The 25,804-nt window shown below is 54.1% G+C and overlaps 1 protein-coding gene across 2 annotated transcripts in view; it reads left to right on the top strand.

Moving 5' to 3' along the window:
• LOC140405796 (uncharacterized) overlaps positions 1–25,804 on the top strand; it is a 390,195-nt gene that overhangs the window by 57,724 nt on the left and 306,667 nt on the right. The window contains exon 1 of one of the 2 annotated variants that reach the window (XM_072494229.1): positions 18,302–18,368. The exons of the other annotated variant lie outside the window; for it this stretch is intronic. The gene's annotated coding sequence lies outside the window, so the exon portion shown is untranslated. Of the gene's footprint in view, positions 1–18,301; positions 18,369–25,804 lie in introns of those variants that run through there. 2 annotated transcript variants of the gene reach the window in all.

The following is a 25,804-nucleotide window of genomic DNA, read 5'->3' on the forward strand; positions in this document are numbered from 1 at the left end:
ATCACCTGATCACTGCCTGATGTCTAACCATGCATGCTTCATTGTGTATCGCAGGACCAAACGTCCAGGCACCCATCCCCGCAGATGCAGACCGCCCGCAGGATGCCCCTCCGAGACCACGGGAGACGGAGAGACCCGAACCCTCCAGCATGCGACGCCCGCAGGATGCCCCTCGGAGACCACGGGAGACGGAGAGACCCGAACCCTCCAGCATGCGACGCCCGCAGGATGCCCCTCGGAGACCACGGGAGACGGAGAGACCCGAACCCTCCAGCATGCGACGCCCGCAGGATGCCCCTCGGAGACCACGGGAGACGGAGAGACCTGGAGCAACAGGGAGACGACACCCCCGTCACGTGCGGGAGCGACCACCCAGCGATGAGGGGGGCAGCCACAGGCCCCCGTCACATCCGAGCCAGGACACCACTACCCAGGACACCACTATCCAGGACACCCCTACCCGGGACACCACTACCCAGGACACCCCTACCCGGGACAGCACTACCCGGGACAGCACTACCCAGGACACCCCTACCCGGGAAGACGAAATACCGGACAGTGACTCAGAGTGGATGGGTGGAGACGAACCCCCACCCCAAAGTGCCATGGACTCAGAGTGGGACGAAGAGCACGACACAACGCCACTGCTGTCACCAACACCCTCCACCATCGCAGAAACACTCACCACGGTTGGGCACTTTAGTGATGAGGCGTCTGGTACACTCACTGGTGCGCACAACACAGCCGTCCCGGTACAGCAGGTGGAGGTAGGAGCAGCAGAGGGACCGGGCGGTCGGAGGGCAGCCCAGGCCAAGCGAACATCTGCCGCCCAGATGGATCCCGGGTTCCTGCAGTTACCACACCCACACATAGATCCGATGCAACCGCCGACACGGAGACGAGCGAATAGGGTGACGGGTGGCTTGCGGCGGCTGCGGTCGCAGGTGGAGGAGTCCACCCGCGTCCAGGAGCTGGGAGTGGTCCCGGTCATGCGTGCCACCCAGGCTGACACCGCACGGGTGGCGTCCGCGGTGGAGGCAATGGGTGCGACGGTGTCAGACATGGGGAACGGTTTGCGAGGCCTGGGGCCTTCCGTGCAGGCGGCGTCTGTGGCCCAGGAAATGGCTGCCCTCTCACAGGAGGCCATGAGCCAGTGCCAGCGCCAGATGGCAGAGGCGCTCAACGCCATAGCCCAGTCTCAGCAGGCCATGGCCCAGTCTCAGCAGGCCATAGCCCAGTCTCTGCAGGCCATGGCCCAGTCTCTGCAGGCCATGGCCCAGTCTCAGCAGGCCATCGCTGAGGGCATCGGCGCCAGTGGCCATGTGCGAGCTGGCGTCGCACTGTCGCAGACAGGGTTCGACAACCCCCTGGGCTCCATGGCTGCAAACCTGCAGACCCCTGTCGATACCAGCACGGGCCTCCAGGACTGGCAGCGCCAGATGTCGGGGGCGCGTCGGATGGTCAGTCCGTTCGCATCCCCCACCCATGTAGAGGCCTGGGGGCCATCGGGCACCCCGAGGGAGGAGGAGGTGGTGTGGTCCGTCCCGGCTCCCTCTGTAGGGGAGGTCCCGGTACACCGCGACACCTCGGACTCCCCCCCTTCCGTCCCAGGTGCATCGGGTGGGCAACGGGCAGGACAGGCTGGCAGCTCGCCATCCCAGTCGCCCGGGCCGCAGCCTGGCCCATCTAGGCCAGGACGCCCCAGGAAACGGCCGCCAAAGGGATCCAGTGTCAGAGGGCAGGAATCACAGGAGTCCACCTCCAGTTCTGCTGTACCGTCTGGGGAACCACGTAGACGTAGTCAAAGGGCCCGTAAGGCCAAACAATTAGACACTGAGTAAGTTGGCACGGGTGCAGGGCACAGATGAGTTTTAGGCGCTAGGGCACGTGCATGAACTCCTTTGGTTATTAAAGTCAATGTTACACCTACCGAAGCTGCCTTTGTGCTCTGTCCAAAGTGTGCGGGGGTGTCATGTACGTTGAGCGCAAGTGTGTGTGTGAGGGGTGGTCTTACCTCAGCCCCAGGTGAGTCTGCCCCCTTCCCCCTGGGCCGCCATCAACATCCCCCGGGCAGAGGACGGGACCGTGCGCTGCAGTGTCACAGCCGCATGCAGGGATGGTCCGGCTGGATGGTGGTACTGTGGCCATGGGTCAGACATAGTCCAACGATGTAGAGCCAGGAGCTCATCGGAGGCGGGCTGTCATCATTCTCCATGGCCTGCGATAGACACGCGTCCACCCGCAACTGGGTGAGCCCGGCCCGTTGTGCCGCCGGTGGATCGGCAATTGGGAGTGGGGGGGTGGTGTGCATGCGGGTGGGGTGTGTGGGGTTGGGGAGGGGGGTGATGGTGCTGGGTGGATGGATGGGTGGGGGGTGTGGGTGGTCGGCTGTTGTCATGGTGTGCGGTCTGTGGCCATACTACCCGATTCCCACGCCCATCTAGTCAGTGAAGCGGGCGTCTATCAGTCTGTCCCGTGCCCGCTGGGCCAGCCGGTAACGGTGGACAGCCACCCGTCTGTGTCTACCCCGTCTGCCCTGACCATTGCCCCCATCCCCCTCATCTGGGGAGGACTGGGCCTCTTCCTGCTGCTCCTCCACTCCGCCCTCCTCTGCCTGCGGCACATCGCCCCTCTGCTGGGCTATGTTGTGCCGGACGCAGCACACCACAATGATGCGGCCGACCCTATCTGACCGATACTGGAGGGCGCCCCCAGAGAGGTCCAGGCACCTGAAACGCATCTTCAGCACGCCAAAGCACCTCTCGATCACTCCCCTTGTCGCTACATGGGCATCATTGTAGCGGTTCTCCGCCTCATTGCGTGGCCTCCGTATAGGCGTCATCAGCCACGATCGCAATGGGTAGCCCCTGTCGCCCAGCAACCAGCCCCTCAGCCGGGGATGGCGTCCCTCGTACATGCCGGGGATGGATGACCGCGACAACACGAATGAGTCGTGTACACTGCCTGGGTAACGGGCGCAGACGTGCAGGATCATCATGCGGTGGTCGCAGACCACCTGTACGTTCATCGAATAGGTCCCCTTCCTATTAGTGAACACGGCCCTGTTATCTGCAGGTGGCCGCACGGCGACGTGCATCCCATCGATCGCGCCCTGGACCATGGGGAACCCGGCAATGGCAGAGAAGCCCACGGCCCGGGCATCTTGGCTGGCCCGGTCCACGGGGAAGCGGATGTAGCGGTGCGCCATGGCATAAAGGGCATCTGTCACTGCCCGGATGCACCGATGCACCGATGTCTGCGATATGCCGGACAGGTCCCCACTCGGTGCCTGGAATGACCCCGTTGCATAAAAGTTCAGGGCCACCGTAACCTTGACGGACACGGGGAGAGGGTGTCCCCCGCCAGTGCCACGCGGTGACAGGTGTGCCAGCAGGTGGCAGATGTGTGCCACGGTTTCCCGGCTCATCCGGAGTCTCCTCCTGCATTCCCGGTCCGTGAGGTCCTGGTATGACTGCCGGGGCCGGTACACACGGGGCGCCCTCGGGTGCCTCCGTTGCCGTGGGGCCGCGACGTCCTCCTCCCCCTCCTCGTCCTGTCGGTCAGGTGTCCCTCCAGCCTGGGCGGCTGCCGCCTGCCCCTCTGCGGCAGCCTGCGCCGCCTCTCTGGCACGCTCCTCCTCCTCCTCCTCCTCCTCATCCAGGGCAACATAGACATGAGCGGCTGCCACCACGGCGGCCAACATCGCTGGATGATCTGAAAACATGACGACCTGGTGGGGGGGAGGGGAACGACGACATGTCATCATTGCCCATATCCCCTCCTCCCCCCAGCCAGGTGGCATGGACCGCATGGGTCCAACTGTTGGAGGCTGGCACCTGGCCAGGTGGACCAACTCATTTGCCCTCCCATCACCCACCCCGGCACGGACCCCCCCCCGCCCCAACCTCCACCCCAGCACGGACCCCCCCCCCAACCTCCACCCCGGCACGGACCCCCTCCACAACCCCCAACCTCCACCCCGGCACGGACCCCCTCCCCAACCCCCAACCTCCACCCCAGCACGGACCCCCCCCCCCAACCTCCACCCCGGCACGGACCCCCTCCACAACCCCCAACCTCCACCCCGGCACGGACCCCCTCCACAACCTCCACCCCGGCACGGACCCCCTCCACAACCCCCAACCTCCACCCCAGCACGGACCCCCCCCCCAACCTCCACCCCGGCACGGACCCCCTCCACAACCCCCAACCTCCACCCCGGCACGGACCCCCTCCACAACCCCCAACCTCCACCCCGGCACGGACCCCCTCCACAACCCCCAACCTCCACCCCGGCACGGACCCCCTCCCCAACCCCCAACCTCCACCCCAGCACGGACCCCCCCCCCCCCAACCTCCACCCCGGCACGGACCCCCTCCCGGCACTCCCCCGGAGCCCAGCCTACTCTAACCCCCCCCCCCCCCCCCGCCGCACACACACACAAGCCGAGACACACCTCTTCTCAGGCAATCAGTCTGCGGCCACGCCATTTCCTGCCCAGAGCCAACCCCCCAGGCCGTCACTCACCTCCTCGCTGGTCGGCGTGAGCCTGGAGCACCGGGTCACGCCGATGAAAAGGAGGTTTGATTGACGTCGACGTGAACGGTCATCACGTCGACGGGACTTCGGCCCATCCGGAAGGGAGAATATCGGCAGGCCGAAAATCGGCTGCCTTGCGCAGGCCCGTGACATTCTCCGCGGCAGCGGCGCCATTAACGCCCCGCCGACTTTTCTCCCTTCGGAGACTTCGGCGGGGGCGGGGGCGGGATTCACGGCGGCCAACGGCCATTCTCCGACCCGGCGGGGGGTCGGAGAATGACACCCCAGGTGTGGACGGCGCCGGGGGGAACCCGCCGTTTTGAATAGCAGGGCTGCCGGAGAATCGCCATTTTGGGTGTCTCCGGCGATTCTCCGGCCTGTGGCCCGTGGAACTCGACAGGGCCGTTCCTGCCGCTTGGGAGAATCGCGGGAGGGCGCGGACCGGCGTCGCGGGAAATTTTGGCGGCCCAGGCGATTCTCCCAACGGGCGCGGGAGTGGAGAATCTCGCCCATCAACTTTCAAAAAATACATAAATGATTTTCTTGCTTACGGCAAACAGCTTGCATTTACTTCGAGAGTTAGAGTTAGAAAGTGAAAGTATGAAAGACAGAGACAGCGAATAGCTTAGATCAAAGATTATAGAATGATCCGGATAAAAATGGCTGTACGATCTATAACGGTTATACTAAATTATATCTGTCTTTAGCCATCTAGGTACACCCCTATGTAATCCTAATTGGTTTGGGTTAGAATCAAATAAGTTTGATTTGACGGTTAGCTGTCTGTCTTTAATGTGCAACATTAACTTGAAATGTTTCATAAATGAATTCTTGTATGTGTTCTGGAATGCGATTCTGTGCCGTTATCGCAAGCTGCTTGAACTGGATTCTTGTTGAGGACAATAGCGCCTTTAGGTTACTGTGCAATTACCATGGTGCCTGCCCAGTCCTTGGACACTGTCTTGAGAAATGTATTTATTAGCTTAGTGAAAAGTGTTTGTTTTATCATGTTTTTTGTGTTTCTGTTAAATTGTATATCTTAATGTTGTAATGTCTTGAAATGAATTATGCTGTGTCATGCTGAATATGTGTTTTGAAATGACCTGAAGTTATGAGTGAGTTTTAAAATGGGTATTTAATAGACTAGGGGCTTAATGCTAAATAGCTATCTTTTACCTATCACTTTTACCTATAGAAAATAGCTGGCTTCTACAGTGGGGGTGAGACCCATACAGACAGGGGGAGAACGTGCAAACTTCACATGGACAGTTATCTTGGGCCAGTATCAAACTCAGGTCCTCAACGCCATGAGGCAGCAATGCTAATCACTTTGCCACCGTGCCGCCCTGCAGTTCTGCACTTCTAACCATGACCCAGTATTCCCATCTCTCTGGCAGAGCTATCCTTGCAATGGCACCACAAGCCAGCCACAAAGAAACTGCTATGGAGACATGATTTTGACCTCCCCTTGCCTCCCCGAATCTGCACTCACCTCTGAGTTTCCCTTGAAGTTCAGGTCACCAGGCTCAGGTTGTTAATCACACCATTCTGAAATCATCCAGATGTGGGATTTGAATTTGATATTGATGAATTATTCCAGCATTGAAAGAGATGCAAATTTATTACAGTTAAGTTTTTGATGTTGGATGATGGGGAATGCAACCTGCTATTGATGGCTGGAGGGGATAATTGGGCCCCAGATTTCTGCCGCTTGGAAACGCGTCTTGTCGTGAAATTTTCCAATCGCCAGAGAACACGCCTGCCCAGATCAGGCACGGAAGTCCATGCCAATGTCAACGCGGTACATACTCGTGCGACTCGGTCAACGTTGTCTACCTCATATGCTGCAGGAAAGGATGTCCCGAAGCGTGGTACATTGGCGAGGCCATGCAGATGCTGCGACAATGAATGAACGGACATCGTGCGACAATCACCACGCAGGAATGTTCCCTTCCAGTCGGGGAACACTTCAGCAGTCAAGGGCATTCAGCCTCTGATCTCCGGGTAAGCGTTCTCCAAGGCGGCCTTCAGGACGCGCGACAACGCAGAATCGCCGAACAGAAGCGTCCTGGCTTGACACAATTCACACCTCTTTAACCTGGGGTTACCCCATCTCTGGATCTGTAAAGATTTAATCACCTGCTAATGCTCGCATTCCAAGCATTGTCTGGCATCTTTGAATCTGTCTATATATATGTTTCTGCAATAGAATAACCTTTTTTTTATCCTCCTCCGTGATTTTATTTGCTGTAAAATGTAGCACAGCTGTTCAATATAGTGGCTTGTCTCTGCCGCATCGGGAACTCCACTACCGGCGGCGAGCGGTGGAGAATCCAGCCCAGCTGGTTCTATTTTATTTGTTTTTGGAAATGGGTCTGTGATGGTCAACTGAGAGGCGAGCTTGGGCAGCACGGTAGCACAGTGGTTAGCACTGTTGTTTCACAGCGCCAGGAACCCGCGTTCGATTCCCGGGTCCCTGGCATCTGCGGAAGTCTGCACGTTCTCTCCGTATCTGCGTGGGTTTCTTCCGGGTGCCCCGGTTTCCTCCCACAAGTCTTGAAAGACATGCTTGTTGGGTGAATTGGACATTCTGAATTCTCCCTCTGTGTACCCGAACAGGCGCCGGAGTGTGGCGACTCGGGGATTTTCACAGTAACTTCATTGCAGTGTTAATGTAACCCTACTTGTGACAATAATAAAGATTATTACTATTCCAGTCACTGCCTCTCGGTGCTCCCTTGATGCTATTGGCTGTGTGCCCTGGCGGTCTGAAGTGTTCACCTTGAATTGGGTACAGATTTGAGGGGCTAAATAGACTACCTCTGTTCTTATATTCTTGTAATTTCCTCTTAAATTGTCTGCTAAATATGCAACCTGCTGACTGAATCAAGCTGAACTTGGGGAGGAAGAGATGTGTGTGTGTGTGCGTGTGGGTGTGCGTGTAATGTAGACCCAGCCATTCTTGCACTGAAGACAAATACCTTTTGTTTGCTGCTATGGCTCAAGAATTGCCAGCTATATTCAACACTATTGGTTTGCATATGCATTTACCTACAACTTCCTTGCATGGCTGTGATATGTAAATGATATGTATACGTAATTGTGCAGTGAGTAAGGAAAAACACCACTCTCAGTGCTCTTTACAATGGTCTGGTATTCGCTGAAGAAGTTTAGGTGAAATTTCTCCTTAACCTTCAGCTCAAAAGTATTTGCACTGTGTGGTAGTCTGTGTTAGGAGGATTATGGTACCTAGTAATGCGGGAATACCATTGGTGGAGAATGTACTTGTTCCTTTGGATAAGCTTGCATGTTAGTTCCGCGGGTGTTATGGGGGAGGCGTTTTCAGAACCCCAAAATGTATCATGGAGTTCAACCAACCTCTCCCTTTAATGGATTTGTTGCTTTTCCTAGCACACGGCTTTTCCCTAGGTGTGGGATTACAATTATGGACACATGGGTTTTTAAACACAAAACACTGTTTATTCCAAGAACTCAACTTAACATCTTAAATGAACATTGGACCTCTTAACACCCCTGACTTCAAAGGTAACTCAGGAAATATTGCAACAGTAAATAATTCCTTCAAACGTTCCATCAAACTTCCAAGAGACTTAACACCTTTAAACAAAATCACATCAGGTTAAAGGCTTTACTTTAAATCACCCAAATGATCCAGAGATAGTCTTTCATGCCAGAGATCCAGCTCCCAAACCTCTTTTCAAACTTGCAGCTCTCTGGAAACACAGACACACATAAACTGCTTTCTAAACTGAAACTAAAAACCTGCAAAATGGCTGACCTAAAGCCCAGCCCCACCCACTCTCTGACATCACTGTTTTCTTAAAGGTACATTGCTTAAACATCCATGTCTTAAAAGTACTCTCACGTGACACGGGGTATAAGAGCCCGTGCTGCCCCAGCAGCTTCCTTCTGTTCCTGCGCTGCTGGGGGAAACATCTAGCGTATTAAAGCCTTCAATTGTCTCCAATCTCGTTTCTGAAATTATTGATTGTGCATCAATTTAATACGCTAGATTTAAAAGAATGGAGCTCCAAATCAAGCCGGACTGTCTGCAACTCAGCCCCCATGCGGCAAACTCAGCGGCAACCTTCAAGCACTGGCTGGCGTGATATAACGGATACCTCGGAACGGCCGAAAACACACCCACGGGAGAACAGAAACTGCAAGTCCTGCACTCGAGGGTGAGCCCAGAAATTTACGCCCTCATCCAGGACGCGGACGACTTCGATGCAGCAATGGAGCTGCTGAAAGGACATTATATTCGCCCGGGAAACCAGGTCTATGCTCGACATCTGCTAGCGAACGAGGCGACAAATCCCTGGGGAATCGCTGGAAGAATTCTACCGTGCGCTCCTGGTGTTGGGGAGAAACTGCTGCTGTCCGCAAGTTTCGGCGAGCGACCACACAGAACTTTTGATCCGGGACGCTTTCGTTGCAGGTATGCTGTCCTCCCAAATCCGCGATTGCTGGAGAAGGATACCCTAGGCCTCAAGGAGGCAAGGCCTCAAGGAGGCACGGGCCCTTGCCGGCTCCCTGGATGTGGCCTCCCGAAATGCTCGCGCTTACATCCCCGGCCGCGCTGCAGCCCTCTGGGTAGCATGGAACCCCCCCGTGGCCGACCCCAAAACATCTCCCATCCCCCCACAAGCTTGTGCTGCAAGACGGCCTGGCAACCCCGGGGGGGCCCGCTGCTATTTTTGCGGGCAGGCTAAGCACCCCCGACAGCGCTGTCGGGCCCGCGCATCCACCTGTAAGGGATGCGGTAAAAAGGGCTACTTCGTGGCGGTATGCCAGGCCCGGGCGGTCGCTGCGGTCTCCGGTGGCGAATGCGGACCGCCACCACAACCTCTCCATGGTCCCCGAGAGGCCAACGGGCGCCTCCATCTTCCTCCTCCAGGGCCACGTGCAGCCTCTGGGCGCCGCCATCTTATCCCATGGACGCCACCTGCGATGGATGGGCGCCGCAATTTTGTGCACCCCCAGCCGTGTGCAACCAATGGGCGCTGCCATCTTGGATGGGCTCCCAGGACCCCAGCTCGGCTGACCACACACCACCTGAAGAGAACATTCAACTGCTGCCACGAGTAGCCTCGGTGACCCTGGATCAGTCTCGGCCCCGAACAGTATCGACTGCTACGACGACGGTGCTAATCAACGGGCATGAAACGTCCTGCCTAATCGACTCTGGGAGCACGGAGAGCTTCATACACCCCAACACGGTAAGGCGCTGTTCTCTCCTTGTCCACCCCGTTAATCAAAAAATCTCCCTGGCCTCCGGATCCCACTCTTCGTCCTTCACCACCTCTGCGCGGCTACACTCCTAGGATTGGATTTTCAGTGTAACCTCCAAAGTCTAACTTTCAAATTCGGCGGCCCTATACCCCCCCTCACTGTCTGCAGCCTCACGACCCTCAAGGTTGATCCACCCTCCCTGTTTGCAAACCTCACCCCGGATTGCAAACCCGTCGCCACCAGGAGCAAACGGCATAGTGCCCAGGACCGGATTTTTATTAGGTCAGAGGTCCAACGGATACTGAAGGAAGGTGTCATTGAGGCTAGCAACAGCCCCTGGAGAGCTCAAGTAGTGGTGGTAAAGACCGGGGAGAAGCATAGGATGGTCATCGACTACAGTCAGACCATCAACAGGTTTACGCAGCTCGACGCGTACCCTCTCCCCCGCATATCCGACCTGGTCAACAGGATCGTGCATTACAAGGTCTTCTCCACTGGATCTTAAGTCCGCCTACCACCAGGCTCCCCATCCGCATTATTGACCGCAAATATACTGCCTTTGAAGCAGATGGGCGGCTCTACCACTTCTTAAGGGTTCCCTTCGGTGTCACTAACGGGGTCTCGGTCTTCCAGCGAGAGATGGACCGAATAATTGACCGGTACGGTTTACGGGCCACATTCCCGTACCTCGTTAACGTCACCATCTGCGGCCATGACCAGCAGGACCACGACACCAACCTCCGAAAATTCCTCCAAACCGCAAAAATCCTTAACCTAATGTATAACAAGGATAAATGCGTGTTTAGCACCGATCGCCTAGCCATCCTCGGCTATGTAGTGCGTAATGGAGTTATAGGCCCCGACCCTGAACGCATGCGCCCCCTTATGGAGTTCCCCCTCCCTCACTGCTCCAAGGCCCTGAAGCGCTGCCTAGGCTTTTTTTCTTACTATGCCCAGTGGGTCCCCCACTATGCGGACAAGGCCCGCCCCCTGATCCAATCCACAGTTTTTCCCCTGTCGATAGAGGCCCGCCAGGCCTTCAGCCGCATCAAAGCAGACATTGCAAAGGCCACGATGCACGCCATCGACGAGTCCCTCCCCTTCCAGGTCGAGAGCGACGCGTCCGACGTAACTCTGACGGCCACCCTCAACCAAACGGGCAGACCCGTGGCCTTCTTCTCACGCACCCTCCACGGCTCCGAAATCCGCCATTCCTCGGTCGAAAAGGAGGCCCAGGCCATAGTAGAAGCTGTGCAACATTGGAGGCATTACCTGGCCGGCAGGAGATTTACTCTCCTCACTGACCAATGGTCGGTTGCTTTAATGTTCGATAATGCTCAGCGGGGAAAGATAAAAAACGACAAGATCTTACGGTGGAGAATCGAACTCTCCACCTGCAACTATGATATTTTGTATCATCCCGGGAAGCTAAATGAGCCTCCTGATGCCCTATCCCGCGGCACATGTGCCAACGCACATGTGGACCGCGTCCACACGAGGACCTCTGCCACCCGGGGGTCACTCGATTTTTCCACTTCATCAAGACCCGCAACCTGCCCTACTCCATCGAGGAGGTCAGGACAGCCACCAGGAATTGCGAAATCTGCACGGAGTGCAAGCCGTGCTTCTACAGGCCAGAGAAAGCGCACCTGATAAAGGCTTCCCGTCCCTTTGAACGCCTCAGTATGGATTTCAAAGACCCCCTCCCCTCCACCGATCGCAACACGTACTTCCTGAACGTGATTGACGAATACTCCGGTTCCCTTTCGCCATCCCCTGCCCCGACATGACCGCAACCACTGTCATAAAAGCCCTCCATGGCATCTTTACGCTGTTCGGTTTCCCCGCCTACATACACAGTGATAAGGGGTCCTCCTTTATGAGCGATGAACTGCGTCAATTCCTGCTCAGCAAGGGCATTGCCTCGAGCAGGATGACCAGTTACAACCCCCGGGGAAACGGACAGGTAGAGAGGGAGAATGGAACGGTCTGGAAGACCGTCCTAGTGGCCCTGCGGTCCAGGAATCTCCCAGTCTCCCGCTGGCAGGAAGTCCTCCCCATATGCCCTCCACTCCATCCGGTCACTACTGTGTACCACGACCAACCAAACACCTAACGAGCGTCTCCTTGTCTTCCCCAGGAAGTCCTCCTCTGGGCCCTCGCTCCCGACCTGGCTGGCAGCTCCCGGACCCGTCCTGCTATGAAAACACGTGCGGGCGCACAAATCAGACCCATTGGTCGAGAGGGTCCATCTCCTCCACGCTAACCCTCAGTATCGTACCCCGACGGCCGACAGGATACGGTCTCCCTACGGGACCTGGCGCCCGCTGGATCCCCATACACCCCCCCGCCACCAGCCCCACCCTCCCTCCCACCAGCGCACCCCACAGCCGCCCCCTTCCCAGGTGGATCGGTTCTTCCACCGGCCCCGTCTAGGCCATGCCCAGTGGCGCACCCCACAGCTGCCCCCTTCCCAGGCTAGTTGGCCATTCCGCCAGCCACGTCTAGGGGTGATGAAGCCACCGCAGAAGCCGAAACCACGCTCCTGGAGTCACAGACGCCTGAACCTCCACCGACATCACCACCAAAGTTATGACGATCGCAGAGGGTGACCAGTGCCCCCGATCGACTAATTGCTTCCTTTTGAAATGTACATTACTGTTGTAAATATTTAAAAGTTGTAATGAGGCAAAACGCTGTACGGAGGCATTACGGTACCCTCATAACTATAACTTCCAGCACTTCTACCACGTTGTAATACGAAGCCACCACCCCCGTCGGACTCCTTTTTAACAGGGGGTGAATGTGGTAGTCTGTGTTAGGAGGATTACGGTACCTAGTAATGCCAGAATACCGGAATGTACTTGTTCCATTGGATAAACTTGCATGTTAGCTCCACCTGCAAGGCGGGGTATAAGAGCCTGAGCTGCCCCAGCAGCTTCCTTCTGTACCTGCACTGCTGGGGGAAACATCTAGCATATTTCAATTGTCTCCAATCTCGTTTCTGAGGTTGTTGATTGTGCATCACACTGCAATATGCTGCAAATGGATAGTGGGAGCAACATTGGACCTTGGTGATCAATAGTCTGTCTCTTTACTCAATTACATTAAAGTTTCGTGAAATAGAAGAGGAACAACGGAGAAAGAAACAGGGTGAATGAACAGGCGAAGCAGAGTCAAATCAGATATAGAGAAAGAAATAAAGAGAGGGAAAGAAAGATTGGATTAAAGAGAAAAAAAGTAATGGAGAGGGGAAATGTATTAAACCTAATTTCTTTACGATTAATTTACTACCTTCAGAAATGAGACGTTACAACATCGATCTTGGGCAGGATTCTCTGAGCCTGCGCCGGGTCGGAGAATCGGCGGGGGCGCGGGAAATTCCCGCCACGCCGCTCCATCACCGGGACGCGATTCTCCGCCAACCGGAGCATCAACGGCAATCGCGCGGTCACCGCGGCGCCAGTCGGGGGCCACTGAAATAGGCCCCCGTGGCAATTCCTGCGGGCGACGGGCCGAACTCCCGCAGAGATCCGCCGAGTCCCGCCAGCGTGGTTCCAACCTGGTGCCACCCAGTGGGAGCTCAGACCCGCGGCCACGGTGAATGTTCTGGTGGGGGAGGGGGGGGGGGGGAGGCGGGAGGGATCTGACTCCGGTGGAGGGGGCTTCCACGGGGTCCAAGCCCACGGTCGAGGGCTTCCGATCGGTGGGCAGCTGCGATCTGGAGGGAGCCTACCTCCTTCCGCGCGGCCCGCTGTAAGGTCCCTGGCATGTTGCGCCGTGCCGGCGCGGAGACGGCAACCACGCACATGCACCAGCGCAGAGACAGCTGTCGCACGCATGCGCGGACTCGCGCCGGCAGTGCAGGGCCGCCTTTCGCCGCCAGAGCAGTGTGTAGCATTCCGGCGCCGTACTAGCCCCCTAAAGAGCGGTGAATTGCTGGGCCAGGAGGCCCGTTGACACCAGCGTACACCACTCCGGTGTTTACGACGGCGTCAACACTTGGCCGGGATTTCGGAGAATCCCTGCCCTTGACATTAGAAAAGGTGTTTATGATGAAGTACCAACCCAAATTTCTGGCAGCAGGTGCTGGTATTACTGACAATATCTTGAAAGTCTTGAAACTCAAGAGGAGGTTGAGGGCAAATTGCCATTTTTGTGAGGCCGGTGATGTAAATGCAACAATTTTTAAAATTCACAGGGTATTGTCACAAGCTGCTGAACATTTTTTTACACCATAACAGCAAGTGCTACTAGATTTTCCATTGACAGAATTTATTGGTCACAAGGGGCTCTTGGCTTCAGGGTACAGCTCTGCTCGCACCCAATGGGCATGATTCTCCATTGGCTGATGCCAGAATCGGGAGACGTGATTGGGCGTAGAATCGGTTCCGATGCCAAAATCGCAGTAGGCGCCAATTTCACGTGGAGTGTGTTCTTGAATGCATGTCTGGTAAACACTGTTTGCATATCATTAGCGGGCCTGACCTGGTATTCTCCAAGGCCTTCACGATTCTCTGCCTCCGATGGGCCGAGTTCCGAATCGCACGGTTCACTTGTGTTTTACAAATAGTGAAACCGGAGTCGTGGTTGTTGAAGGAGAGAGACACAGAGAGGCGCGACTGTGGGCTGCTGGTCCTGACACTGGCCGGGCTGGCTGGGGTGGGGGTGGGGGTGGGCGATGGGGGAACGGGCTTAGTGGGCATGGTGACCTCCCACGATGTCCAGGCAAGGACCACCATTGCTGCGATCTGCAAGGCAGATGACCCCACTGACCACCAACCTTGGCTCCTGGTTCTGCAGAGTAACTCCGGCTGTATGGGTGCCCCCCTCCCTCCAAATTACCCTCCGCCATACCACATCTCCCCACCTGGCCACCACCCGCACACGGCCCACTCAGGGTAACGCCCATTGAAGCCCCAATGGGGACGCCGGACAAGGGCTGCAGACTGCCAGCCGATGGTATGCCTTGCGTTAGGAACGGGCACCAGAACCAGAGGCCCCCATGGTGCCGACATGTAGCCATTGGACCTTGTTGGGCACGGAGTATGCATCGTGCTAACATATCAGCTTTTCACCCCCTGAAGACAATGGATATTGGAATTCAACCAGCAATGGTCGCCTTCCTATTAGTCGCCACAGTCCTGGGAGATGCCCTGTGGCTGAATGAGCTGGCGCTGCTTGAGGAATAGGAAGCTGCAGCCGCGGAGCATGCAGCAGCGCAGCGTGCCCTAGAGGATCAGGGGGCCACTGCCCAGGATTGAGAGCTGGCCACCCAACAGGTCGAGGAGGAGGAGTTGCAAAGAAGGCGCCACATGAGGCCTCGTGTGTACACGAAGTGCCTATCGTTCAAGGACCTGCCAGACCAGGAATGCCAATGAAAACTCTGGCTGAGCAGGGAGACAGCGCAACATATTTGCCAGATCATGATGCACCTGGCACCACGGGGAAATGGAGGAGGACACTCATTCCCGATGGCCGTCAAGGTGATTGTCGCCCTGAACATTTACACCATGGGGTCCTTCTAGGTGCCGGGTGGGGACATGACCGCGATTTCACAGAACTTGGTACACAGGGACATCCGCGCCATCACCGAGGCCCCATATGCCCAGTCGGCACAATACATCAATTTCAATGTGGACCGAGCCCACCAGGATGCTCCGCTATCGCCGACATGCCCCAGGTCCAGTGGGTGATTGAAGGGATGCATGTTCCCCTATGGGCACCTGCAGATGGCAGTCCACTCTAAACTAACCAAAATGGGTTCCACTTGATGCATGTGCAGCTGATATGGGCAGTACCTGGGCAGAGTGCACAACGCCTTCATCCTGGGACACTTGATGATTCCTGACATGTTTGTGATGTACCTCTCCCCTACAGTTGGGGGGGCTCCTGGGTGATGGGTTATCCGTTACGGTCGTGGCTGATGACGCATATCCGGAGGCCACAGACCAATGCAGATCCTGCTACAATGTCACCCAAGCAGCGACCAGGATCGTGACCGAGCGGTGCTTCTACCTCCTGAAGATGCCGTACTGGTGCCTGGACCACCCTGGGCCCTTCAGTATGTTTCTTAGAGGGTTGCCCACATTGTGGTGGCCTGCTGCATCCTCCACAACGTCACCCAGCAGAGGGGTGACATGCTGGAGGAGGAGAATAAAGCCCTGGCCTTCTCCGACAAGGAGGATGCGGGGGGAGGAATGGGATGGGCAGGACATGGAGTACAGGCAAGTAAGGGAGGTCGCACAAAGTGTCTGCCAGGGCCAATGTGCACAGGATGTTCTGATTGCCTCCAGGTAACACTGACTGGGCGGCGGGGAGAAATTATCCAGGGGCACAGACACCGCATCCCACCACCACACACACACCCCCGACTAACCCCTCGCCTGCAGCCCCTTCCGAGGTACATACCTGCCGCACGACAGGGTGAGTGTCTGGGTTGGCAGTATCACTGGTCTGGTCCATGGGATAGAGATGATGACAACCCGCTCTGCAATGTGCCCTGGTGCTCCACATCGTTTGACAACGTCTGACTCACTTTCCACCATCCACCTGGGTGATCTCTGCATGCGAGCTGGCCAATCCATCACACGGTGCCATCGGATCCCTGGGGTGGCGGTGGTGGGACGTTCGCAGTGGGGTGAGGAGTGTGTGGAGCCCAGGCCACCCACAATGTCTGCCCATTCCCCACCCCCCCCCCCTCCCCATCCTCACCCCCTCTCTGGCCAGCCCAGACCAGCCCATCCCTCACACGCTGACAGAGCACCGAGGCAGGTTGCAACATTGTGAACAGACTTTTACTGTGACAACATATATACAGATTTGTGCCCTGCACCCGTGCCAATTAAAATAGTGTCTAACGTTCTGGCTACCTCCCTCTGTCATGAGGGGCAATTTATCACAGCCAATCCACTTAACCTGCACATCTTTGGACTGTGGGAGGAAACCGGAGCACCCGGAGGAAACCCACGCAGACACAGGGAGAAAGTGCAAGCTCCACTCAGTCAACCAAGTCCGAATCAAACTCAGGTCCCTGGTGTTGAGAGGCAGCAGTGCTAACCACTGTGCCATCGTGTTGTCATACAAGATACTAGTAAGCAAGCAGAAGAACTTAAATTTATTGCCATGCTATTTGGCATGAACTTCATGGGCTGGAAATGCTCTAACTCACTGTCAGCTTCAAGCACAGGAAAATTCAAACTTACTGTCATACCATCATCTACAAGCATAGATGACAGAATATTTTTCAGTACTATTCATAGCTTCCTCGATAAAGAAGCAGTCTGTGCCCAGATGCAGCAAGGTCTGTGTAACATTTGGGCTTCAGTTGATAAGCGACAAATAACATTTGTGCCACGCAATGACCATCTTCCAGGCAATGCCCATCTTAAAGATAAGACAGTTAACCATCTCACTTCATTGCTGAATCCCCACCATCAACATCCATGTTGGGGTGGGTGTGGCGGGTGGGTGAGGCATTACCAGCCGCCACCACCTTTTCGAGAACAATTTCTTGACCTAGTGCAACATTACAGAGTGAGCATCTGGTAGTTTGGTGAGTGAGAGGGATTCTAGTTTTGATTACATGTCACATTTAACTAAAAATTACTGATAAATTTAAGTTTAAATTTCTAAATCCAGATTTGGACCAGAAACTTACTTGGACCAGGAACTTAGAGTAGAATTTCACATTGATCACCCGTGCCCACCCAGAAGAGTGATAAGTCGCATGTCATCACCCACTCTGGCAATATTTTGGTCAGCGGGTGTCGATTGGCAGCGTGCCCGCCGACAATAATAGAGGTATTTAATGGGATCAAAACACCAACTGCCAGGATCTAACATTGCGTGTGCAATTTTAAGCTCAACCCAAGCGGATCTACCTTTTTCATGCAAGGGCAGGATAAAAGAGGAGTTAGGAATTTCTACGAATGAGGTGAGGTGATGTTTTGGAGTTTTAAAAAATTTGTTCCTGGAAATTGGGCTGTGCCTATCCCTAATTGGCAGTTGAATACAATTGAGTGGGTTGTGAGGCCATTCAAGAGTCAACCATATTGCGGTGGGTCTGGAGTCACATGTAGGCCAGACCAGGTAAGGACAACAGATTTCTTTCCCTAAAGGACATGAAACAGATGTGGTTTTATGACAATTGTTTGGCCTTTTAATTCCAGATTTTTATTGAATTCAAATTTCAACATCTGCAGTGGCAGGATTTGAACCTGGGTCCCCAGACCATTACTCTGGGTTTCTGGTTTACTAGTCCAGCGACAATTCCACCATGCCACCACCTCCCCAAAGGTTACAAAGAGATAGCTCAACAATTGCTAGCTTTAACTGAATACTAACATAATGGCTGCTCTGGAAGCCCCATTTTATAGAACCATCCCATGTGACCTCACAAAGTGACATTCTCATGACATCACCCATCCTACCCACAATCCACTGCTTCTATTCATGCTGTCACACAAAAAGGAGTTTTAGTCAAAATCAAAATGTCTGCTTGTGTGAGAATGCCAAATATCTCTGAACAAGCACTTGAGTGACCATTGACTGAGAGGCAACATTATGTCCATAGGTCAGTAACATAGCAGGTTTTAGCATATTCAGTAGCACACTAGTACAGTAATAAGGGAACATTGCATTGACAGAGGTACAATACAGAGAGAGTGCATCACTGTTGGAGGGTCAGTATTGAAGAAGCGCTGCAATTCAGAGGCATGGGCTGGGATTCTCCGAGCCTGCGCTGGGTCAGAGAATCGCTGGGGGGGGGTGCGCGAATCCCGCCACGCTGCTCCGACGCCGGGCCGATTCTCCGGTGATCGGCGTCAATCGTGCCGGCGCGGTAGCTGATGCACCGGTCGGGGGCCATTGAAAGCGGCCGTCGAGTTCCGTGGAGTCCCGCCAGCGTTGTTTGCGTATGATCCTACCCGGCGGGACCTCGGCGTTCTGGCTGCGGGGGAACTCCTCGGGGGGGGGGGGGGGGGCGCCGGAGGGTCTCCAGGGTGGCCAGGCCCGCGATCGGGGGCAACCGATTGGCGGGCGTGCTAATTCCAGGGGGGGCCTATCCGCCGCGCTGGACCCCTGTCGGGCTTGTTGCCCGCGGGCCGGCGCACAGACGGCCGTGGCGTGCATGTGAGGACCCGTGCCGGCCGTGGCATGCATGCGCGGCCGTGGCGGGCCGGCTTTCGGCGCTAGAGCAGCGCACAGCACTCCGGCGCCGTTCTAGCCCCTGATTTAATCTGCTACCAATGGAGGACATGATTGGACATCTGAGGTCTTCCACTGAATGCTTAACATTTCATCCAAAGGATGATAGCTCTGACAATGGGCGATATGTAACAAAAGTCCCGTTTTGAGTGAATTTAGCTGGCATTGTCACCTGAGTTCCCTGGGAGCCTCCCCCCCCCCCAACCCCCAAAAGTGCTGGTCTTTATGGTCCTCGATTGTGGAGACCAGTGCTAAATGGCACCTAGCAGGTGTCTCCAAGCGAGGCTGGGAAATCCCGGGGGCTGGTTAGACCTGGGATCGACATAGTTAAGTGAGCAGTTAAGCTCCCTTATCTATGCAAATTTGGATCCCGCCCATCCAGATCGCAATGTCTCGTGAGATCCTGTTAGATTTCAAGGGGCATAGCGACCGTTGGGAATCCCTGAAGAGGTCTCTCACGGAATTTACCAGACACGTCCCGCCTCGATTACGGCGGGATGCAGCCGACAAATTGCGCCCAATGTTCTTAAGCAGCAGTTTGAGATAGCACTTAGGGTGAAGGGGATCAGAGGATATGGGGGTAGGTAGGATCAGGTTATTGAGTTGGATGATCATAATGAATGGCGGAGCAGACTCGATGAGCCAATTGCAGGACTGAGGGTGTTGTGCCGAAATGCGTGCAGTATACGGAACAAGGTAAATGAGCTTGTTGCGCACATTGAAATTTGACGGTACGATCTTGCGGGCATTACAAAGACGTGGCTGCAAGGGGTTCAAGGATGGGATCTAAATATCCAAGGAAATGTGTCCTTTCGAAAGGACAAGCAGATGGGCAAAGGGGGCGGGGTTGCATTGTTAGTAAGGAATGAAGATAGAAAGAAGCAATATAGGATTAGAAGGCATAGAATCTGTGTGGATAGAGTTGAGGAATCGCAAAGGTAAAAAGGCCATGATGGGAGTTATGTACAAGCCCCCAGCAGTAGGCAGGATGTGGGGCAGAAAATAAATCAGGAGATAGAAAAGGTTTATAGAAAAGGCAATATTACAATAATCATGGGGACTTCAATATGCAGGTGGACTAGGAAAATCAGTTTGGTAGTTGATCCCAAGAAAAGGAATTTGTGGAATGCCTAAGAGATGTATTTTTGGAGCAGCTTGTAACAGAGCCGACTAGGGAATAGGCAATTCTAGATTTGGTGATGTGGAATGAGGCAGACTTGATTCGGGAAATTAACGTGATGGAAATTTTGGTGATGTTAACAACAATATGATAGAATTTACCCTGCAGTTTGAGAGAGAGAAACTGGAATCAGATGTAACGGTATTACAATTAAATGAAGGTAACTGCAAAGACATAAGGGAGGAGTTGGCCAGAGTTGATTGGAAGGGGAGCCTTGCAGGGAAGACAGTTGAACAGCAATGGCAGGGGTTTTTGGGGGTTATTCGGGAGGCACAACAGAAATTAATTCCAAGGAGGAGGAAACATGCTAAAGGAAAGACGAGGCATTCATGGCTTTGAGGGAAGTCAAGGACAACATTAAAAACTAAAGAGAAAGCATACAAAGTGGTGAGGATTAGTAGGAAGCCAGAGGATTGGGAAGCCTTTAAAAGAAAGGAGAGGACAATTAAAAAAACAATAAGGGGTAAGAAGACGAAATATGAGTGTAAGCTAGCTAGTAATATAAAAGAAGATAGCAAAAGTTTTTTCCAATATATAAAAGGTAAGAGAGAGGCAAAAATAGATATTGGACCACTGGAAAATGAGGTTGGAGAAATAGTAATAATAGGAAACAAAAGAAATGGCAGAGGAACTGAATCGTTATTTTGCATCAGTTTTCACGGTGGAAGACACCAGTGGGATGCCAGAGCTCCAGGAGAATCGAGGGGCAGAGGTGAGTGTAGTCGTCATCACTAAGGAGAAGGTTCTGGGGAAACTGAAAGGTCTGAAGATGGATAAATCACCTGGACCGGATAGACTACACCCCAAGGTTCTAAAAGAGATATCTGAGGATATTGTGGAGGCATTGGTGGTGATCTTTCAGGAATCACTGGAGGCAGGGAGGATCCCAGAGGACTGGAAAGTGGCTAATGTAACACCCATGTTTAAGAAGGGAGGGAGGCAGGAGACAGGAAATTATAGGCTGATTCGCCTGACTTCGGTCATTGGTAAGATTTTAGAGTCCATTGTTAAAGATGAGATTGCGGAGTACTTGGAAGTGCATGATAAAATAGGACTGAGTCAGCACAGCTTCGTGAAAGGGAGGTCATGTCTGACAAATCTGTTAGAGTTTTTTGAGGAGGTAATGAAGAAGTTAGACAAAGGAGAACCAGTGGACATGGTTTATTTAGATTTCCAGAAGGCCTTTGACAAGGTGCTGCATAGGAGACTATTAAATAAGTTAAGAGCCCATGGTATTAAGGGTAAGATCCTGGCATGGATAGAGGATTGGCTAACTGGCAGAAGGCAGAGAGTTGGGATAAAGGGGTCTTTTTCAGGACACGGAATTCTTCATGTGTGAACTTGGACAGTAAGTGACACAGGCTGTCTGACTGGAAAGGAAGTGGAATCTTGCATTTATCCTGGTACTTTCACAACCTCAGGCTGTTCAGAAGTGCTTCACAGTTAATACAGTGCAATTATTGGTGTAACATAGCAAATGCAGCAGCTAATGTCGATACAGAAAGATTCCACCAATCAGCAGTGTGTTGAATGACCAGATTATCTATTTTAGTGCTGTTGTTAAGGGATAACTATGCCAGGATAACTGAGAATTCACTGCTCTTTGAATTGTGCCATGCAATTTTTACATCCACCGATGGGGGCAGATGAAGGTTCATTATAATGTTTCATTGACTCTTGAAAGATATTGGAGCAAGTTCACCGACTGCTAGCTTTAAAATCTGGGGAGGTATTCCTCTGAGGCGCAGGGTGAATAAAGGGGAAAGCGTAGATGTAGTGTATTTGAACTTTTAAAGCACCTTTGATAAATTGCCCCATGAAAGGTTACATCACAAGATAAGAGCCCATGATGATATTTGCATGGAGAGTGGCTAACTAACAGGAAACAGTTGGGATAAGTGGGTTATTTTCAGATTGGCAAACTAGCTAGTGGAGTGCTGCAGGAATCCTCCGCACCTTCAGGGGCAAGGACGGTGCCGGAGTGGTTTGCGCCCCAACTGTCGGCATGGAAGGCCTTTGGTGCCGCGCCAGCAAGGGCCGAAGGGACTCTGCCGGCCGACGTGGGTCCATGCATGCACGGGAGCGTCGGTGCCTGGTGACGTCATCCCCATGCATGCGCAGAGGGATTCACCTTTGCGCCGCCCATTGCAGAGGCTTACATGGCCGGCGTATAGGAATAGAGTGCCCCCACAGCACAAGCCCGCCCGCGGATCGGTGGGTCCGACCGTGGGCCAGGCCACCGTGGGGCACCTCCCGGGGCCAGATCCCCCCGCGACCCCCCAAGAACCCCGGAGCCCGCCCGCGCTGCCAGGTCCCTGCGGTAAGGGATCAATTCCAATCTATGCCGGCGGGACTGACATAGAACCTGCGGGACTTCGGCCCTTCGCGGGCTGGAGAATCGCCGGGGGGGGACCGCTGCCAGTGGCCGCCGACCGGCGCGGCGTGATTCCCGCCCCCGCCAATTCTCCGGCGCCGGAGAATTGGGCAGCCGGCGGAGGTGGGATTCACGCCGCCCCCCAGCGATTCTCTGACCCGGCGGGGGGTCGGAGAATCACGCCTATTATTTCAGCCAAATTTTCTGATGATATAAAGATAATTAGGAAATCAAGTTGTGAGGAAACTATAAAGAGTATGTAAACAGATGTAAATATGTTGGGCGCGATTCTCCAGAAACATTTTCAAGTGGTGTACTGAGCGGGAATTGCTGCAGGTTGCCCGGCGCTCAGCCCTGCGAGGCCAGCAATGAAATTCAACGTTAATTGGTCCACTTAACGAGGCCTCACGGTCTTCCCATCCAGTATATCGGCTCGCCAGCTGATAGGCCGGGACCGTGTTGCCAGACCCCCGCTAACAAAGTCGAGCAGCACCTAAGCTGCACTAGCTCAGCGAACCCCAGCCAGCTCGCAACTATGGCGCCGAGGAGATCAGCCTCAAGATTTGGGGATGCTGACCTGGGGAGGTTCGTAGACGCAGTGGAGGCCAGGAGGGAGGTCTTGTTCCCCCGAGGGTCCTGGAGGATAAGCCACAAGGCAGCCAGTGGTACCTGGGATGAGGTGGTGGCAGCAGTGAAGAGCCTGGTGCACGACGACGTTGGCCCCATGAGTGAAGTGTTCAAGGAGTCGCGCAGTCGGTGATGGCCACGGCTGAGGGTCTCGGCAGTATGTCTGCCTCACTGGAGGATGTTACCCAGTACGAGGCCGACTTTAATGGGGTTCTGTGGGACATGTCCCGCTCTCAGATGGGAACGTCCGAGCGCTGTGGAGCTTGTCCCAGCCGCAGGTGGGCTTGGCTGAAACACTGCAGAGCAAGGCCAGGTCACTGGGGGATGTGACCCACTGAGGAGCATTGCCGAGGGCGTCGACATGATGGTGGGGACTATGGGGAACTACCAGGGCTGGCAGTGCCAGATGACGCAGAGGCTGCTGGGGCTAGAACCAGCTGCCCCTCCGTCCCAAGGTGAACCCTAGGGTCCTATGGGCACCAACTGGGAGGAGGGGGCGTGGAATGCCAACCCGGGCCCATCCCAAGGGGTGGCGACAGTGGCCACCAGCACTCCCGTATTCCACCCCCCCTGATAAGGCCGCATCTCTGGGTCAGCACACGGGACAGGGCGGCACGGTTGTGCATGTGCCATCGACAAGTGCACTGGGATCCTCCGGCCCCAAGGCCCCCAGAAGACGCTCGCCAGGGGCATTAAAGGCCAAGGCATGAGGTAAGCAGCTGGCTGCCTCCAGCTCAGATGTGCATCCTGGGGAAACAACAAGATGTAATGGTAGAACTAGGAGGGCCAGGCACGTTGGTCATCACTGAGGGCACTGGGGTAGGAGGGAGGAGTTAGGTAGGGGGTGGGGAGGGTTTGGGGGTGGCACCATGGGAAATGGAATATTGTACAGTACATTAAACAACACTTTGCACAAATGTTATGATGCCTCTGTCACTTACTTCCGCAATGTGGGCTGACTCCGCACCCTTTGCCTGTCTCTCCAGGCAACCCCCCTCCCCGTGGTACTCACCCACCCTCCGGCCGTGGTCGTGTCCTGGGAGCTGTGGGGCTTAAGTGGTGATAATTGGATTCACGCCACGTTACGGCGAAATTCGTCTACGGGAGCAGGCCTTTTGCATCGCAATCTGTTTGGCGCCTGGCGGGGTTCCTGTTTTTGGCCTCTCCTGCTGTTCACCCGCCTCATTACGCTTGAGTGCAAGCGTGTCTAGGCCAGAATATAGCGCCCCTTAAGTGAGTGTGCAAAAAATAGCAGATGAATTAGAATGTGGGAAAATGTGATGATGTCCACTTTAGAAGGAAGAATAGAAAAGTTGATTATTGAAATAGAAACTGCAGAACCCTACAGTACAGAAGACAACCAGATATCTTTGTACATGAAACAAAAAAGCTAAGCATGCAGATAGAGCAAGTAATTAGGAAGGCAAATGGAATGTTGGCCTTTATTGCAAGGGGGATGGAGTATAAAAGTAGGGAAGTCTTGCGACAACTATATAGGACATTGGTGAAATTGTACTAAGGATACTGGCAGCAATTCTCCCGCTGTGTTGCACTCTCTCTTGAGCCCTGTGTGCTTGGTGAATTCCGGGAAAGCCCTCTCGTGGCCTTCCCGACAATCTTTGCGAGATTCACCCAAGTCCCACGACGCGTTCGAATCTGAAACACGCCCACAAGGGGCGTGATCAAATGGTGCACACTGAAGCCGGGTTTAAACCGGGAGGGCCAGGGAACCACCCTGCACTTACCCTGACCACCCAGGGATCTCCGATGGCCCGGAAACCCCCCGGGTGCTGTTCCGCCTGGTCCACATTTGCATGGACCAGTGCTGAACGGCGCTGGCGAGAAACGTCCTGAAAAACCCGCCACAAATTAACTTCAAACTTTTGGGGGAGAATCACACACACTCTGTACACTTTTGGCTGCACTGAAGGAGGGATATACTTGCATTAGAACCAATTCAGAGAAGGTTTACCAGGCTGATTCCAGGGATGACGGGATTATCTTCTGAGGAAAGGTCGAACAGGTTGAGCCAATACTCACTGGAGTTGAAGAAAATGAAAGATGATCTTACTGAAACATTAAATTCGGAGTGGGCTTGGCAGGCTAGATGGTGGGAGGATGTCTCCCCTCATTCTAGATTTGTTTATTGTCAAGTGTACCGAGGTATAGTGAAAAGTATTTTTCTGCGAGCAGTTCAAACAGATCATTCAGAACATGAAAATAAAATACAAGGAAAAGAAAATACATAATAGGGCAACACAAGGTACACAATGTAAACACAAGGTACACAATGTAAAACACAAGGTACACAATGTAAACACACGAGGGATCTAGAACTAGGGGGTACAGTTTAAAAATAAGGGATCTCCCATTTGAGAAGCAGATGAGGGTCATTAGTCTTTGGAATTCTCTCCATAGAGAACAAAGGATGCTCAGTCATTGAATATATTCAAGGCTGAGAAAGATTTTTGATCGACAAGGGAGTTAAGGATTTCCCTCAAAACACTGCCTGCATTTCAAGATCCATTCACATGTAAGGAGCTTAGCAATTTTCCTTCTTTCATGGCCCACTAATCTCAAACCCTTTACTGATGAAAAAAAAAGTAAAGTTCATGATGTAGGT

The sequence above is a fragment of the Scyliorhinus torazame genome, chromosome 2 (genome assembly GCF_047496885.1).
Source record: "Scyliorhinus torazame isolate Kashiwa2021f chromosome 2, sScyTor2.1, whole genome shotgun sequence".
Taxonomy (NCBI): Eukaryota; Metazoa; Chordata; class Chondrichthyes; order Carcharhiniformes; family Scyliorhinidae; genus Scyliorhinus; species Scyliorhinus torazame.